This window comes from Colius striatus, chromosome 1 (assembly GCF_028858725.1).
Source record: "Colius striatus isolate bColStr4 chromosome 1, bColStr4.1.hap1, whole genome shotgun sequence".
Classification (NCBI taxonomy): Eukaryota; Metazoa; Chordata; class Aves; order Coliiformes; family Coliidae; genus Colius; species Colius striatus.
Window position 1 is genome coordinate 115,606,163 of NC_084759.1, and position 20,480 is coordinate 115,626,642.

Genomic DNA, 20,480 nt, shown 5'->3' on the forward strand with positions numbered 1-20,480 from the left:
TTTAAATAATGTATCCTTAAGTGGCATATGTATGTTTGTGTCCTACGAACTCATAAGCAGAAAAGAATATTGAATCTAATTGATCCCATTTTGACAGCCACAGAATACAGCATTATATTGAAATATGCAATTGGTGCATCTGTCTACATCTCCCTAACCAAGGAAAAAAAATTTCTGAGCTTCTGGTCTGCTTCTGAAGCAAGCACCATCAATAAAAAACAACAGGGTTGTGACAATCACAATCAGTAAAAATTTTCCTCTGAAATTCTTTCATTCTAGGAAAGTATCTTTTTCAGAAAAACATTTCTCGATATAAAACTACTTGCTTTCTTTATAATCAAAACTTGATTTTTAACATACATTAGCAAACCAGAAAGCTTGTATTTTAGCAACAAAAGTTTTCATTCTGGAGTACTTTCATTATATCTTAGAGTACATGAAGAGAGTTCAGTTTATGTTCATTTCTATGAACCTGATCCTGTGGTGAAGCTATGTGACTATCATGAAAAGTCTCCAAACTGAACACTATATTGTGACACGGGTACTGCAGTCAAACCAGGGGCATCTAACTATTTAAAAGCAAAAAGCAAATTAATTAACTGGAGGGGAGGTTTTATCTTTTCTTGAAATGTAAAAAATTAAACAAACAAATAAAACCAAAACCTGCACAGAAGAGTGAGTGCATGGAAAAAAACCCACAAATTAACTAGATTATCCCTAGTGGTGGATACCAATAGATAGTCTTTTCCTCCCAAAAAAAAGTCAGTGGAAGAACAATGATGTCCACAAACATATTCTCTGCCAGACTGATACTTCATCATTTGCAGTACTGGCCTCCCAGGTCTCTCCAGAAAGTCCTGGGCTTTCGCATATGTTATGGCATTTTCTCATATTTATTTATCTCTCCCTCTTTCTCTCCCTCTACCTGCCTTTCCTTCTCTCTCCCTCTCCTTTTCTCTTATTTTTTTTTCATTTCCCTCCTCCCTTTCCTCTCATGTTTTCCTATTTAAAATATCACCCTTACTGGATTGCTGTCTTCCTGTGTGTTTGCTCATACTGGATGTGGGTGGTACCATTATCAGTTCAAAATTGCACAATGTAGCTTCCAGTGAAAACTGGAAGAAATAGTGGAATACACAAGGAAGAGTCAGAGAGCAAAGTGCACCCAAGGAAATTTTAGTCTTGGCTGATGTGCAAAAACCTTGCCTGCTGAATGCACGTGCATGGCACTGGCTGGCAAGAGCTGCAGTACTTGATGGCTGCCATCATATGTGGTTGTACGCCAGTCCACTTGACAACCATGGACTTTGCAACTGTCCAGTATTGTCCTCGGCCGAGGTGGATGCTGTCTGTGAATAAGCAAAGATAGACATGGGCACAGGCACAGGTGACAAGGCTGAGCAGAGCAGCAAGACCACTGATTTGGCACATGTAATTGAGGTAAGCTTATATCTTAGGACTTGTTTGCCATAGACATCACTTTTGCTGTGCAAAAGCAAACCCAGCACACCAAATCTTGATGTTGTCAGAAAAGAAGAGAAAGATCAGCTTCCAGCTAGTGGGATTAGTGCAGTCAGCTCACTGAGCAAGAGAATTTATATGCCACATTGTGCTGTGGCATTGTACCAAGGGCATGCTGCACATTATCACACTGGAACACTGGGACATGGTGTGACGGTCTCCAGGATGTGTATTGTTCCAGTGTGACAGTTTTGTTCAGAGTGCTCACGAGAAGGGATTCATGATGAAAACAGAGTTGCCCAGAATGGTTTCTGAAAATATTATCAAGTGTCACTGTACACATCCTGGGTTAGGTGTCATCTTGACTGACTTCATATCAAGAGCTGGTCTGGGTTTGATAGATGGGCAGTTCGACTTTGAAGGTGGCATTGGGAGGACTATGACAGGACCAAGTAGAGGCAAGCAGCACTTTCAGCATTCACTGGCAAAACCATGCCGTGTGTAAATGGCCATAACACCATGGCTGTAAGACATGCAACAAGTTCCAGTTAAAAGCATTTCTTGGTAATTCCACGAAAGAGACAAGGCTTGCACCTGAACTGTTCTCTCTCCACCATATTAGGACAATTGGTGTCTCCTTCAATGTCTCTCTGCTTCAGAAACAAAACTTAACATATAGCACATAACTTCTCTGCCAAACTGGGGACTTTATTCACTCCTTTCAATCAAACCCATTATTTCAATCTTAATTTTACAGTCTTACTAGTCTTAGTGATCATCTCTAAAAATAAGAAAGCAAAGTGTGACTCTGTCCCCAAACAACACACACCAGAATTCCCTTTCTCTTTAGTTTTCAGTCCCTCCTTAACTCAGACATATGCTAGCTACAGACCATAGGCAAACTTCTGTTCCTTTAATGCAATAGGGTAAAGGAAAGGGAATAAATACTTATAAATCTTAGTTGATAGACCTGGATAGTTTTTACTGAATTTGTCTTCTACTGGGAGTAACCCAGTTAAATCTGTAGTAGTGTTTGAAATCTTCCCATATTTCTGATAAAAGTAGCCTTTCATGAACAAGTGGGGTTCATCATAACCAGGCATATTATTAGCTTTTATAATTACTTGCAGAAACACCCCATTGGCTTATTGGAACTATTAGAGTCTAATTTTCTGAATATGAAGACTGCTGTGTGCATAACCGGGTGGTGTTTATTCATTCTCCTTTTAATTTTTTATTATTATTTTTTATTTTCTTTTTTTTAAATAGAGCTGCATATCTGGTATTTTATATGGTCTAATTGCAAGTAAGATTATACTCAAGAAATGAAAGCCTACATTCAAGCTGAGGCCACAGATAACCTTCAAGACTGCTATAGCTTACAAAGGGATTAGGGAAGAAAAAACTGCAAAGTGAACTTTTGAATCAATTATTTTGAGTTAAAGCTATGAAAAAGGAATCCAGATCATTCTAAACACCATCTGTTTGCTGAGTGTACTTACATATTTTCAATTACTTTATTCCACAAACTGCTATTTACTTCCCTGAAATGTCCTTTGGTGTGAAGATAACATCTCGTAATAAGCTGCTTCCATTTTGGGGCTACTGTTTGTGGGCCGTGTAGTGGTATTATGATTACTAAATTTCCAGATTCTGAACAAACCAAACAAAACAGTGAGTGAAACTTTAAGAAAAATATTCTCTACTTTATGAGAGGATCACTAAAGGGGAAATTAAAATAATAATAATAATAATTTAGGACATCATAGAACCATCGAAAAGTAGGGGTTGGAAGGCACCTTTAGAGATCATCTAGTCCAACCCCCCTGCAGAAGCAGGGTCACCTAGATCAGGTTGCATAGGAACATGTCCAGATGGGTCTTGAAGACCTCCAAGGAAGGAGACTCCACAACCTCTCTGGGCAGCCTGTGCCACTGCTCTGTCACCCCCATAGTGAAATAGTTTTTTCTTATGTTTAAGTGGAACTTTTTGTGTTCCAGCTTCATCCCATTACCCCTTGTCCTGTTACTATCTACTATAGAAAAAAGGGATGTCCCAACCTCCTGACACCCACCATTTATGTATTTATAAATGTTAATATGATCTCCCCTCAATCTCCTCTTCTCCAGACTAAACAGCCCCAGTTCCCACAGCCTTTCCTGGTATGAAAGATGTTCCAGGCCCCTGATCATCTTGGTGGCCCTGTGCTGGACTCTCTCCAGCACTTCCCTGTCCCTCTTGAGCTGAGGAGCTGAGAACTGGACACAGAACTCCAGATGAGGCCTCACCAGGGCAGGCATCATGCCTTTCATCATATGTACTTATAACTTTGTGTTTTAGCCCCATGTCAACAGTTTCCATTTTTTGGTAATTTAATTCCAAAGAATGGCACTGCATGTGTTCTGATATTAATTCTAACACTAAAAGCTTCCTACCCAAAACAGTACGTTATTTCCTACATTTTTAAGGACATTTCCTTTTCCCTTTTAAATTTCATTATTGATGCAAACTGTAAAGTTATCAAAAATGTTATACAGAGGCACCACTTAAAGCTCCAAACAGTAAACTGAGTTGGATTGCACTGTTGAAAGCAGTCGTTCATCTGCTTTCTATAAAACATAGCATGTACAGTATATTCACCTAAATTACAGCATTTAAGTATGGCCTCTTGAATGTCTGTCTGTGCCAGCACAATTGGCTATGTTGCAGAGAACCCTAGAGAGATAGGGAGCTGCTTGCACACTACAAGGTAAAAATTATGTCCTGCATTAGCCCACAGATATTCCTATTTCTGGACCACCACTCATAACACTGAAATGTTTTGCAGACAATAGTTTCTTTTTCTCTGCCTATCAGCTTTGGTTTTATCATTTTTATTACCTAGGGTAGTGGGTAATGGAGAAGGTCCTATACACAGTATGTTGCCTGTGAGCCATGGGTCAGGAATATCCAAGAGACCCTTATTCAGTAAAATGAACCCTTACGCTTTCAGAAAGTACTGTTAAAGACAACTCAAGTAACTATTGCTGAGGGATATCTTTGCATTCTTGTCAAGAATTTACTTCTTGCTGAGTTGACCATATCTGCTCGAGTCAAAACTACAGAATCACAAAATGGAAGAGATTGAAAGGGACCTCTAGAGATCATCTAGTCCAATTCCCCTGCTAAAGCAGGTTCACCTCAATCAGGTCACACAGGTGAGTGTCCAGGCAGGTTTTGAAAACCCCCAGAGAAGGAGACTCCACACCTTCCTTGGGCAGCCTGTGCCAGGGCTTCCTTACTCTCACAGGAAAGGCACTTAAACAGTAGCCTATGAGCATGATACCTGAAACAATTTCTATGTAAAACTTTTCATAATGAAAGCACTTGCAAAGCGAGAAAATGATGGAAAGTTTCCTGTCTTCATGAAGCTAATATATATACATATATCAATGCAAACATGTAACGTGGTAATTTTATTGCATATAGAACATAACCACTGATGTATAGTGTAGTCAGTTGGAACATACTGCAAATGAATGATGAGGCCAGCAGATAAGGAAAATGTCTTTATGCTGTTATATAATCAGCTTGATCAAGTTACATTAACACATTGGTGCTGTTTTTGGCTCAGTGCTATTAGCAGAAAAAGCACTTACAAAATTATCCTGACACTTATCTTCTCCAGTTCCATTAACCCATTCCCTTCTCCTTTACTAGTTTATATATGAACTTTTTTCTTTTTCTAATCATTATACAAAAGATCTTCTGAGAGGAGGGTTGCTTAACTACTTTTTTTTGTTATACACTGATGCCCCTTTGCAATTTTTATTTTCATTAAATTCTTTATTTCCATTGAAGAAGAATGAAGGTCAATTAAACTAACAGTAGAAAGTTTTCAGATTCCACTATTTATCAGCAAAAATACTGAGCAGTTCAGCATATATTGACACCATCTCACTCTCTCCCTCCAAAAAAAAAAAAACCAAACCAAAAACGAGCCCTTACTCCTACTCACATAACACTTAATTGGCTTCAACATAGAACAGCTTGGTCCTAAACACCTCTTAAAATCCTCATGGAAGCAAATATCTAAAAAGCTCCTCTGAGACTGGTTAGAGACTGACATGTAGACTCCTGGGAGAATCTGAGGGTTTTTTAGCTTGTCTGTTTCAGCACTTGGGGATGCAGTGGAAATATACTATTTTTTTGGTCACCTAGTTTGTTTTGCTCTTCTTCCCATGATTTTTGACTGGTATAGAGTTTTTCAGTTTTGTCACTGCTAAGAAGGACCCTAACAAACTGTTGACCTCTCATGGTCAATCATCTTTCACCAGAGAGCAATCTAAGGCACTCTTGGCCTGAGTGATGGGATTTTTCAAACAGCTTTCAGCCTTGGCATTGCTCTATTCTCTCTGAATTTAGTAATATTTTTCCTTTCAAAACAAGTGAGGGCAGAATTAAACTAATGTTGAAAACTTTAGCAAAATATCATTCTTTGTATCACCTCTTTTCCATCAGTCTTTGAGGCAGATCCTCACCTTGAGTATACTGAATAGCTTCATAGATTTAAAGCAAGCTGCACTGATTTGCAGAGCTGAGGACCTGCCTGCATCTACTTAAAAAGCAGTTCCTGAAACCTTTAGTGGATATGGGAGCCTTATAATGAGGGTTTAGAGACCAACTGTCCAAACCAAATATAATTGTTTCAAAGTAATGAAACACTGCCTTCAGTCATTAGGAACATGCTGAGACCAAGTCTGATGCTGACATGCACATCATGTATTCTTCTGAGCATCTCTATATATACTGGACCTTAAAGAGATTTCAAGCTGGCTTTCAATGAGTAAAGACAGCTCTAAAAAGCTCTGTAGTCACATTAGTATAGGACTCAATGGAGGGCTTGTTAGTATGCTGAAACACCTATCTTAACTCAGAATGAGACAGTCCAAATATGCAGACTATATAGCACTGTGCTGTGCAATATAGACATACCCTTGATGGCAACACCAAGAAATTCAGTCACTCAGAACTGTCCTTCTACAATCTCTTTTTCTTTATTACTCTTAGGTTGGTAAGACTAGACAGCTGCTTACCTTTGCTGTCTATGCAGTCTCACACTTTTTAGATACACTTATCACTGCACTCTAACCGTGTTGCCCTTGCAACACAGAACCCCCAGCAACTGGAAGAAATCTTGTACTAACCTTTCTTTGAGAAAAGAAAAAGTTCAGCAATGCAACCATTCTCCAAAGGTAGACCAAATAAGAGTTGCAATTCTCAGCACTTCCTTCCCTCTCTTACTGATGGGCAATCAGAACAAAAGAAAACTGAGGGGTGATCTGTAAGGATGCTTAGCTAGTGCACTTATCAGAAAGTGTCTGGCGCCCACTGGTACAAAAATATTGTGACTTGGAAATCAATGTAAGCAAGAGACTGAAACTGACTCTAGGAAACCTGAATAACCTTTGTGGATTTAAGGCCTAAGTGATTTGCTTAAGTTTTCACAAAAAGTTTGTGTCAGAACAAGAAATTCAGGTGGGATCTCTTGAGGACTAAGCCTAATACCGTTTTCCGTAGGATGTCCTTTCTATTTCCATATAGCTAGAGGAGAAGTCTTGAAAAAACAGCACATTTATGCAGCACTCTCTAAAATGATTCCATGTTCTTGTCAGCTGGTGTATCTTTCTTCATGAAAATCAGTTGTTCATCATCTAACCAGCCCTGCAGCTCTCTCTGCATAGATTGTCATAATGAAGCCCTGACTCTCTGTTTTGCCTTTGAAGATAAGACAGCATGGTCTTATTGCAATATCTGTCTAAATTTTCAAATGTACCAAGCCAGGAGCTGGTCTACATTTCCTTCTCCTCCCTCTCACTTTTTTGTGCTTCTTATATGGAAATATTTGAAGGCTGATCTAATGCACAATGAAGTCTGCGGAATGACCCATTGGCTTGACTAGAAACTGAATCAAATTTGTAACGGGAGACAATTTCAGAAGTAATCTAGTGTAATATAATTTGGTGTAAATTTAACCTAATTTAGATTACTTAAGTATCAGTATCAATACTGCAAGTCAGTCTACACCATGTACTCATATAGGATGGCTAAAAGACTTTGCCCCCTCCCACTAATCTAGGATCATTGAGTTAACTGTAACACTGGGAGCAAAGCACTCATGTCAAAATAGCACTGCCCTCAGCCTAATGATTCCCCCAAGTGGCAAGGCTCATTAGTTTGTGCACTGTGCCATACTAATGCACCATTATCTGAGATACTTCCATACCTTCAAATCAGTCTATAAAACCAGAAATGCCTTTTGGAGCTAACAAACATGAGTCGTTTCACACATCCCCATTAGTAACTTGGGTATCAGTCAATCTCTTTGTTAATCTCTGATGAAAAGGTGGGGGATCCATTGCAGAGCTGGGCAGCAATCTCTAGTCATTACGACCTCAAAGAAGACAGACTCTTGCAGTGAAACCACTTGTCTAAATGACAGTATTTGCCCGTGTCATGGTTTTGCAAGGAGTTGCTTTTGTTGGGAACGGGGGGAGTGGGCTGCAATGCAGGCCCAGCAAAGAGTCCTCAGACTTTCCCTCAGCTCTGGGGTTCAGATCCACCCCACTCCAGCCCAGCTGGGCCAATCTGGTGCCTTTGAGATCACTCTTTTAGGACTGGAATTTGAAATGCATGGGAAGAGGTGTAGGAGTGGTACAAGATGGAGGTGACCATGTGAACCCCACAGTCAGAGAAGGAGGAAGGAAGGAGGAGTGCCAGACTGGAGACCCTTCTACAACCCATGGCGGGAACGCAGACTGTGCCCCTGCAACCCATGGAGGACAATGGCAGGACTGAGAGCCACCAACAGCTCCGGGTAAGTGCACCCAGATGGGCAGGAGACAGTGTGAAAAGGTGGCCATAGCGCAGACCATGCTGGAGAGCCTGTGGGACCCAGAGACCCACATGAGAGGCAGAGTGGAGCTGCAGCCCTCAGGATGAATGCCTGTTAGAGCGGCCCATGCAGGGCTGTCCAGCCTATGAGGGACCCTGCAGTGTAGAAGGGAGAAGCAGTGAGAAGCCCACCTGCCCTGAGCAGAGACAAATGGCAGGAGCCATTGGGAATAGACTGAAACTCTCGTTTCCTTCCCCACTGAGCCATTCATGAGGGGAAGATATAAAGACAACAGGATCAGGGCTCTGAGTCCAGAAAGAGGGGAGCGGTGAGGAAAGGTAGTCTTTAAAGGGCTGGTTGTGCTCTTCATCATTGTACCACTCTGTTGTTTTCTGCTTGTTACGTTTTGGGGTTTTATGGTTATGTTTTAGTTGTTAGGGGATTAAATTCTTTTCTGTTTTCTTCCCCAAGCTGAGCAGCCTTGTCTGTTTCATCTGGGACCATAAACTGCAATTAAGTAAGTACTCCCTGTCCTTTGGGAGTTCCAAAGACAGTGTTACTAAAGTCTAACCATGGTCTTTTGTTCCTGGATGAGCCTAAACCATGACAACCTGATATATTTTTCACTACCAAGACAGCATATTCTGATGTGGACAAATTATCTCTCTCTCTACCTGAGAAGTTCATGCATTAGGATATGAAAAATTTTTAAGGTATCATTTACATATATGTGTTTGTACTTGTGAGTCACACAGGTATGGCAGTAAATGCTTTAATATGAGAAAAAGGAAGGCTATGACAAAATAGTCACATTTTGAGGAAAAGTTTAAAAAAAACCCTGAGTTTTTAAACAATTCTTCTTGAGGTTTCCTCTGTTATTTCCAATGAAATCGATAACTTTCATAATGAAATACTGAAATTTCTTGACATTTAAAAGTTTGAAGTTATCCAACATCAGTTAATTTAACTGATTTAACATACTCTACCTTAAACTGACCTGTGGTACATAAATTGCGGATCTGTAGATTCTTTTCAGATTAGAGATCCTTATTTCCCTACTATATAGCCACCTATTAATCTGGCACCAAGACAATTATTTATTTATTTTCTTGAAAGTTTCTTTTTGTTCCACAATTTTGCTCATTCAGTTGCGACTGATGGGGAAAAAAACATAGCAGAAAGCCATCAGTCTCTTCAAGATCAGTCTAATTCACTGTTCTCAAAAGCACATAGAAATTCATCAGTTGTCACTCCTGTCCAGATACTAGGATGATCACTTATAATCTACATAACCTGAGAAGCTGAATGTGTGGAATTTGTCAACATTTTCTGATGGCCTGTGCTGCTGGTTGCAGAGCTGATCCAACTCAAACATGTCTTCATTCCTTTGGTTGGCTGGGCCTTGTTCTTTTCAAGGTTTACTAGATATTATCTCAGCAGCCCCAGTTTTGAGAGTCAACTTCTGGTGTTTGAAACTTCAATAAACTGCAGAATCCAGTTTAGAAGGCATCTAGTTTCTCCTCCAGTCACTGGGTACCCTCATGTTTATCCATGCCTCTCTTGTGGATCTCTTCAGCCTCCACAAGACCTCCTACTTTAACTTGTTTTGCAACTTTCATCATGTAACTTTACTCTGCCAATTTACTTTTTATCATTGAGTTCCAGTGCAAGATGACTCTTCTGTACTGAATATACAGAAAGCTGTATCTCTTAAAATCTCTTTCAAGTTTGACTTCTGTCATTCAAATCTCCTAGCTCATCTTTTCTTAGCCAAAACATTTTCACTTTTTTGCTCTTCTAAGAGAATAAAGAGAGGGATTTGGTTTAGTGATGAGCTTGGCAGTATGAAGTGACTGATTGGACTTCATGATCTTAAAGGTATTTTCCAACTGTAATGATTCTATTGAAAGAATGGATTTATTTCTTTTTTTGGTTTTTTTTTTTTTCCCTTCAACACTTTCACCCCACTCTGACATTTTACTTTTTTCAAATTCACCATTTTTTGCTTACTATTCATATTGCTGTCAACAGTAGGAAGCTATGCGACTTCTAACAGTTCTAAAGTCTGCTTTTTTCTGGTGTCCCTGAGCACATAAATTGAGCATTTAAGTGAACTTTAAACCTTCTTTGTATGTAACAGTTGTCTGTTTTCTGGAAAGTTTAGTTGAGTTCCTAAAACAGACACTTTTAGTCAGGGAGGAATCCTACTCAGAGGTCAGATGTTGCATCTCTTTCTTTTGAGAATATGCAATATAGATCAGTAGATATTTGAAAAATAAAGATTTTTGTTTAGTATCTATTAGAATTTAGTATCATTTCTTAACTTCTAGAAGAATTTTGAAAAATCAGAAGTTCCTGTATAAATCTAATATTACCCAATGCCATATTTCACTAATTCCAAGTTAGAGCTTTGGCAAAAGAGGTCTGATGATTCTTTGTGTCTTTTAAGGCGCTGCTGCTCCTAGCTTTTCTTTCAAGCCTCTTCCCACAAATGTTTTCATCTTCAGCCTGTAACCAGTGGTACTCAACATCATCTTGTTACTTATTTGCCTTTTAGACAGCCTTTCTGATGGAGAAAAGAAGAATTTGAATTAAGATGCCAGACTATGAACTGGACTGGAATGCAGACATATGTCCTCTTCTAGCAAGTCTTCGAGACAAAAATTTCTGGCAAGAGAGTGGTTTGTACAGCTGAAACTGCACTAAGAGTCAATATAGACCTCATCTGCAAAAGCTCAGACTGGCTTTCTTTATAAACTAGAGGTCAATGCTGCAGGCTTTCCCCAGAGACTCAATATATGCTTTTAGCCCTTACCCACTGGCGTGCCTCTTGGGTCATGTTTTTTTCATTTTTGCATTCAATTTTATTTCATTTTTGCTTGCAAGAGTTTTCTATATCTGTTTGTTTACACAGAACATCATACAGTCTCAAAAGCTGGCTGAGAGCAAGATGACATGACAGACTATGAAGACACTAACCAAGCTATTTAATCCTATTTTTCAGCACAACTAGTCTGCGTGGGTGGAACAATGTTCTGATATAGATTCGTTGCGCCTAATCACGTAGCTACTGAGAAAGAGGCTGAAAAGGAAGATGGTCATCAGATAAATTAAAAAGCAACTAGGGAAATACATTGACTTTTGATGCAAAGCAGAAATCAAGTTGAAAAGAAATAAACGGGAAATGTGAACATCTGTAACATGGTGAGAAGATCCCAGAGTAGAAACAGATAACCAGTCAAATCCTGATCTGACATGGACAGAAGTTGCCCAGCCAGAATGGTTGCCTTTGCCCAGGACTTACAGAGCAGCCTCCCCATCTAGCCCATGCATTGAGCTGCTAGCCAGTGGATTAACTGGGTATAACACGTAAGAACCCTCTCCTCTAAGGTCTTATATTAACTTGCAGGGTGCTTTCACATCAAGTGGCTTGGCAGGTTGTAGTGATTAACAGGGATACACATCCCCAGCAAGAGGTGAGTGTAAGGAGGAGAAGTTGCATTCCCAAGGGAGGGGAACTTTGTCCTTGCAGCCCACTTATACTGACTGTGGATGGATTGGCAGGCAGGGGAATAAGTGTAACTGTGCAAGCTGAGGGGAAAATTAGTTTAGGATTTTTTATGGTTCCTTCAGAAGGATGTTTAGAAATGTATAGATGTTTATTAAACTTTTGGAAGTGTCTGTTATTGTGGTTTATTTGTTGTATGGCTGATGCTGATCCTCAATACACATTTCAGTGATTGTCAGTTAATTACATGTCCTGAATAAAACAGTAAGTTACTTCAATCGTGAGTTGATTTAAATTATGTAAACTAAGTAGGTTTTTCCCCTAAGACAGGTATGATCTTTAAAAATAAACAATACTGCATGTATTTTCAGGCACAGTCAAGGTATTTTTCTATCATTTAGAGAAAGGGCTGGATGAGATCCCAGAAGAGATTCCATGCATCAGTTAGACAGCCTCTCTCCCTCTTTGATGTCAGACAGGTCTCATAGGAACTCTTTCCTACAAAGCCCCTTTCTCTCCTGGGTTTGGCCATATCCTCCTTCACCTGAAAACCATCACACATTGGTCTGCTCTGTTTCACAACTTTTTGCTGGAATCTCAGTTTTCAATGTGGATAAAACCCAGCTAGAATCCAAATGAAACAAACTATTGAATACAGAGTCATCTGAGCAACAAATAATTATTCTACACATCCACAATATCTTATTTTCCCAAGATTGGATATATAATGATAGGTAACTTATGTGTGCTTTATTCCTTATAAGGGTACTGGGAGGCAGGAGAGAAGGAAGTAAATTAATCAACTAGGAGAGAATGTCATATAAAAATACTTGACCTGCAGATAGACACGATAAGATTCCTCCATGACCAAATCTAGCTAGACCATTTGGTCTTGTTACAGTGGCAATTAAACACTTTACCCATAGTCTACCCATAGTAGAAAATCTCATCCTTGCTCTTAAGCATTTCCTTAGGAGATAAAGAAGGATTTTACTGGCAAGAAATTGAAGTAAAGAGAAGTTAAGTGCCTATGCTTAGACAACACACTTGCAGCAAAGACAGGCTTGAAAGCAGTTCCTCTAAATTTCAGGCTAAAGTCCTAAACACTGAATTGCTCTTCCCTGGGAAAGGAGAGCTCTGAACAGGAAAGCAAAAATCCTATGGAATCTAGCAGAACATTTGTTTGCTGGAATCCATGGCTTTCAGTGTCTGCTGTAGCCACAAGCATAGCTCAGTCTCAAAAGGTGACTGCTGGGTGTACTATAACCACTTAACAATAAATGTGACCTGAAGATACAAATCTACCAGGAGAAGAAATGAAACAGCCTCACTAATTCATATTCCACCTCATTTGCAGAAGAGTAAGTAGAGACTTACCATAGGGCTCAAGGGACTCTGCTGTTGCATCATGTAATGAGGAATGTGGGACACACGCCACAGCTTCACGCCTGTGTGGTCCCATGGGTCACATTGCCTTAGAGTTCTAGAAGAGAACACTGACACAGGAGCTGATCTCAGATGGCATATGATTCACATACACAGAACAGGAACCATTCTGACAGAGCAGGCCAGAGGTTTTCCCCCAGAAACTGCTGAGCCCAAGAGCAGAAGCCAGCAACAGCTGGACAAGAGACTCAGATAGTTGGATGAGAGACAGGCTATTTGCTGCAATCAGAAGTTATTCCTGTGTATTTTAACCCATGTGTGAAATGAAGAAAGAGAAAATAATAGGAAGATTACAGGGAAAGACAGGAAGAAGGCATAAAAACAACAGTATAAAACAGCAGAAGAACAGTATGAGTTAGGGGATGTAGGAGACACACAGGAACACAGCCATGAAAGTCTTTGGTGGAGCTTGAAAGAAATTCAAAGAAATGGAAAGAGCAAAACAAAGTTTCACTGAAGAAGAGAGAGAAAGGTAGAAAATTAGAAGAAGGAATGACAGAATATGCAAAAAGCAGAGAGAAAAAGTGAATTAACCCAAGGGGGCAAAGAAAGATAAAGAGGAAGTAAGAGCAGCAGTGCAATACATGTTCTCCAAAACAGCTATTACAGTAATGTGGAGTGGGTTTAATTTTATTCCCTTTCCTGCATGGTACAGTGTTTCAAATGACAGCTCACATTGCTATACAGTGCAAACACATCTTTTTGATATCTACATATAATCTTTATTTATTGCATTTCAGCATCTTTGTAAATGAATAAATTCTTAATTCAGGAAATGCTGGAGGGAAACGAGCAAAAAAACACCCTATCAACTAGACAAAGAATCCTACGGGTGAGGACACTAAAGGATTTTGATTTTCAAAGAATGTGCCTAACTTATCTTCTAAACATCAGACCATTCTGAAGTGTCTACCTAGCATCCAAAACTGAGACAAAGTTAGCAATCACATCTAGAAATCTCAGATCACCAAAGGTCATTTTTGTCACCCCTTATATCCTCCTTCCCACCCACTCTCTTTGCTGAGTTACTGGACTTGAAAAGACAGCTCTCCATGCTCAGAACAAAGTCCAGCTCAAGAGTGCTTCCTTCTCTGATACGCTTGTTGGAAATTATTAATCTAATGATTGTCTTCTGGTAGTATTAAATGTGGACCAACAGCTCTGGATGTTTGAAGTTTAATTACGTTTCTAAAGATGTAAATGCACCCAGAGGCTTAAGGAATGGGGATATGTTTTAATAAGTACTAACACAGGTAAAATAAACAAACACGTTACTCGGTTGGATGGAAGGGGGAGTAAACTTACATTAACTATTCTTTTTTTTCATTGTAATTGAAAAGCAGCTCAATTGAAAATCCCAGTCAAGTAGGACTATAGAAGAGGAAAAAGTTGCTTCTGCAAGGTCTCTGGCTACATCTTTTTGATCTGCCTTGTTAGAGAAACAAAATTGAAGTTGAACTGAGGAAAAAAAATAATCATAACATTTTTTTAAAAAAACATACAACCATTGCCTCCTGCTACAGATATGCACAGCACTAACTTGCTGCTAAACTTGTTACTTGTTTTGGGAAATCATTTGTTCTCTCTCCTTTCACTGGTAATATCCCAGAGAATATTTGTGAATTTACTATTTACAGTTTCAAAAATATAAGAAAGAATAGTATGGTCTCAACATCCGTGTGTACATATATACTCAAGCTCTATATTTGCTAGCCCCTGAAAAACTCTACTGGCAAGTACTACAGATGTGTTTTATGTTTAAAATATTAGAATTAAGTTTACAGGTTGTGATGGTCTACTGGTAGCACTATTGCAAGTTTTGCCTAAGTATAATTAGTCAAAATTTTCCTCTTCCATGACATAGTTCTGTGCAAAGCCAGAAAGGTGCCATTCTTGAGGCTTCAATGTCAAGGAAACAGTATCTGCTTAGAATAATGGTGGTTGGGTACCTTCTCATTTTCTTGATCTCCAGAAGGTAATCCGGCCAATCTGAAATCATTAATTCACAACATACAGATTTTCCCATCTACGTTAACAATTTATTTACATTAGTGGTTTACAATAGGGAAATGTGTCTATATGGAAATTTGCTGTCATGTTCCTCAAGCTGCTCTCACCTTTTGAAATCTGGTTTGCCAAACATACCACTACTAAGTTCATCTACACTTAGCTTTTCTGGCACATAATGCCTTTTTAGCACATCCTACAGGATGTGACAGTAATTCTTTTTCTGCAGTTCTTGCCACTTTGATTTCTGCTTTTCTGTCCTTGAGAGTGAATGACTACAACACACTGTATTTGAGAATAAAAAACCCGAGCAACCCTGACCAGTGAAGTCCCAACATCTGTTAATAAGTCAGAGCTTTACTAACTGTTAGATTCACCTGTAGTTCTGGTGAAGATTCGGATTGGCCCATATTTTAGGCTCTCCTGTTCATTTATATCTTTGTGTAGTTTGCAGTTAATCATCTCTCAAAACATGCACCTCGGAAGTTGCTACCATACTACTAAAGACATTGTAACTCTGAGAACAGTCTTAATATTCTGTGCTCCCTTCTACTGTTTTTTTTTTTTTTTTTTTTTTGAGTACAGACAGAACAGCTGCCTTTGACAATGGAAGCTGTTATGATAATTTTAGTCTAATTTAAGAAACATTTAATCTCTTTTCAATAGCTGTAATAGATGTGTCGCTGTCTGCACAGACATCTCTCTATGCAGTGAGTTCTGTGGCATTGGGCTTAATTCTAAATAATACATTCCCAAATGCACTCCCAAAATAATTTGTGGGACCAAGGAAGAGCTATCTTACTCTTCTGCGGTTACTGTAACTGAAGGTGCATCATACAAGAAATACATGAAGACTGAGTCCTGCTACCGTTAGTATGATTCAATAACTTTCCAATATTTTCACTGGTATCACAGAGGAAATCAGAGGGGATGGGAAAGCTCTTCTATCAAATATACAGAGTCTCAGATGATGCTTTTTCTGACTCTTTCAGCATCAGCAAGCCATATGGTTTATATTGTAAGAATCTCACTCTTAGCATAATTATCCACTAATTTTAAATGCAATTCAATAAGTAGTAGACATGGTGTTTTGTTTATTAAGTGCAACCTTTAGAAGCATGACATTCTGTGGTGGGTTTACCCTACCCGGATGCCAGCTGCCCACTGCAATGATGTTATTGGTCTCCCTCCTGAACTGGACAGGTGAGAGAAAATATAACAAAAGGCTCATGAGTCGAGATAAGGATGGAGAGAGATTACTCACCAATTACTGTCACATGCAAAACAAACTTGACCTGGGGAAATTAGCTTAATTCATTACCAATCAAATCAGAGTAGAGTAATGAGAAATAAAATAAAATCTTAAAAAACCATTTTCCCCTCATCCCTGCCCTTCTTCCTGGACTCAGATTTCCTCCTGAATTCTCAAGCTCCTCCCTGCCAGTATTACAGGGGGATGGAGAATGGGGGCTGAGGTCAGTTCATCACACATTGTTTCTGCCTTTCTTTCCTCCTCAGAAAGGCAAGACTCCTCATAGTCTTCCCCTGCTCCATTGTGGGGTTCCTCTCATGGGAGATAGGCTTCCATAAACTTCTCCAATATGAGTTCTTCTCATGGGCTACAGTTCTTCATGAACTTTTCTAGGAACAAGTTACTCCCCCATAGGGTAACAAGTCCTGACAGCAAACTAGATCCTGCTCTTCTCTGTCCACAGGTTCATGGGTCCTGCCAGGAACTTGCTCCAGCATGGGCCACAGCCTCCTTCAGGCATATCCACCCGCTCTCGTGTTGGGTCCTCCCAGGGCTGCAGGTAGATCTCTGCTCAACCATGGCCTCCATGGCTGCAGGGGCAGGGCCTGCCTCACCATGGGCTTCACCAGAGGCTGCAGGGTGCAGCTCTGCTCTGGGCCTGGAGCACCTCCTCCCCTCCTTCTTCACTGACCTCAATGTCTGCAGAGGTGTTTCTCTCACATATTCGCAACTCTTCTCTCCAGCTGCAGTTGTTTTTTTTTTTTTTCTTCCCCATCTGTTCCAACCCTTAAGATTCTGTGATTATGTGAACTAGACATAGTTCTTCAAGTACAAGAGTCACCTGGCAACACAGTCTTGCAAGCAAACTGTGTTCACAGAGATTATTCACTTCCCAGGCAGACATACCTTTAACAGTTACTGCTAAATATAGTTTACTTTACTCATACTAGGAAGTCACTTTCAGACCTCAGTAACAGAATAGTGAATCTAAGTTATAAACCTCACTGATGTCCAGAAAAAATTCTACCTATTAGTTGGTATCTCTCCTTTCCCTCATCTCTCACACATACATCTTAAGAGAAAGTCATTCTTACCATGCTTACATCTATGAAACTTCATCAGCAGCACACATGTAAAAATGTAATTATATAATTAGCCTTATTAATGGCTTACTTAGATGTGTTAGCAAGGATTGAGTTTATCCTTGTATTTATAGCTAGAAAGAAGTATAAAAACCATTTGACAGATCGTGCCCTACACTGCAATTAAATGCATAGATGCAAAAAGGTAATCACGCTTGACCTCTATAATAAAGGGATGACAAATCACACATTCTTAAGAACTTGATCCAGACGGGCCAACCTCTTTAGGAATAAATGGTATTTATATCTATGCTAGCTCAATTGTCTTGAACAAATACAACTACATCACTACGCCATTTAAGTGACTCTCTATATGCAATGCTAACTGAAAGCCATCAGCTCACAACTCATTTCTCCAGGTTCTGCAAATTAGAGTTGAAAAGCTTCAGAAAGGTTAAAGAGTGCAATATTATTACTACACAGTAGTGGCAAGATCAGGTCTTTGATTGCACTGGAAAACTGTAAAGGTGAAAGGGAAGCAGCTAAGCCGATGTATAAAGTTGACAGGTACGGGTATGGCATAGTTCACAATAGCCGTAAGGTCCATCTGAGCTGGGATCATCTACAATAGTCACTGCATGGTAGACTCCTAGCTGGAAACAGACTTCTACAGTAGCATGGAAGTTAGATGTGTGTTGGACTATTCCATGGCATTAAAGCCAAATGAAAATATCAAACTTTATTTGCAAACAGGATAGCTACATCAAAACAAACTACTAGGGTCTTACCCCATACGAATCCCCTAAACACACCTGGAAACTGTTTGAGGTAATGATAATTGACTTTAAAGTGTGAATAACTGGATTCTATTGCCCAATAATATTTTTTGGCATAATTTTATATACCAGTAAAAATAACCATGAAGCCTTGTAGTGTACCTCTATCCCTCATTTTTTGTGCTAAAGGACCTTCTCTCACTCCCACCCCTTCTCCAGACAGTTGGATTATAATTCATCACTTCTCAGGTTCGTTTGGTGAAAGATACACCGTTGGCTCATCAGCAGTTGGTGTTAATTGTGTGATGTAAATAAACAGTTCCCACTTCCAGCATGCATATAGCTTTACTGAGGCAAAGGAATGTCCTGCCCATAACACTGAGCACAGAGACATGCTTGTCTCAAGCCCTGGTGCTGGCAATTCCACCTCTTGTCACAAGGCAGGGTCTCCCTAAATCACACTGCCACCACTGACCTCTGATGCTGGTGTATGAAACCAAGCAGTGAAATATAGAACTTTTATAATCTAGACATGCACATATGAATTGTCTGTATCTAGGAGCTGCAATTTAAGAAAAAATTGCCTATGAAGAGTTACAGAATTGAATATATAAAGCTGGTTTTCATTTCCCAGTATGCTGTTTCTATCAAAGTCTTCATGTAGCTTTGGGCTAAGTAGGTCAAGGCATTCAGAAAAAGGCTACTTTTTCAATGCTTTCTTTACATCATATGGAACTTTTCACCAGTAAAAGACAGGGAGAATGCATTTAGGATGTTTACGAGGAAGCTCTTTTTTTTCCCCCTCTATTCTTATCTTCCTTTTTCCTAAGCACTAATTGTACCCTAGAAGCATCTCTCCTTCTTACATGTGAAACTAATCTCACCTCAGCATAAGCACACAAGCAGGTTATTACAGAACAGAACTGAAAGCACCAAACACAAGTTTTTCTGCTTCTAGAAAAGCAAATAAAAATTCATTACTGACATCAACAGAGGCTGAGTTAGATGCACACCAAGAGCAGAGAACACATGAGCCCACAGTGCTGAGTACAGGAGAAACATTTAACTTTCTTTATCATTCCATATCTCATAGGTGTGCCCTTTAACACTTTGGTAAATAAATAGAACTCCAATACAATACCTGCTAGCCGCTTCCAGAGAGTGGTTGATAGGTTATAACAGAAGCAATATTCTCCTAATGTACAGATCCAAAATGAAGCATCTTTATTCTCCAAAGGCTTGTTTATTCTCCAGAAATGAGCAAACCATCAACTACAAGAAGATGGCAGCTCTTCGGGGGCAGAACAGGATTTAGAAAATGTTCCTCCCCCGCTGAAAAAGTGAGGAAAGGATCTTCACCTTCAGAATTTTGTAATGGCAAACCTTTGAGTTACAGTTATGTCAAAAAATGTTGGAAATTCTCCAGGAGGAAAACAAGTTTCCTCATTCAACTTCCTATATTATCTGCATACTGTTTCAATTAATTTTTGTTTTTACATGCTCCAGAATGATACATTCCTCTAACCAAAAGCTGTCTGTTATAAGCCTTGCAAAGCTGTCTTTTCCATTTAGTAGTGCAACTCTACCACAGTTACTAATTTTTCAGCATGTACCATGATTTCATGTGTCCATTTCTATTTTTTTGCTGTGGTTTTTAAGGCAGATATATATGTACTGAAACTGGGACTGAAGTGTTTCAAGTTAGGTCCTGAAAAGTTTCCCGTGCTCTTTGCTTCAGACATTTTTACTACATATTAGCCTTTAACTAACATCCTTTAAGTAATTCTATTTTCACAGTATTTTACACAAGGGTGACTAAAGGTATAGAGAGGTAACTAGTGGATTTAGCAATAGAACTTAATTTTTAATTGGTATTTATGAATGCAAGTTCTATGTTATGAATGTTCTAGGTTGTTAAACACAGTTCATTTTTAAAGGTTGTTATAATGTCAACTGTTTCAATAGATGATATCTAAAAAAACAATAGGTAAGAGAAGTCACAAAGTCAAGGACAGTGGGAAGCATAACTCTTGTAAAAATCTTTATGTCATAAAAGAGCCTCTGCAAGAAAACA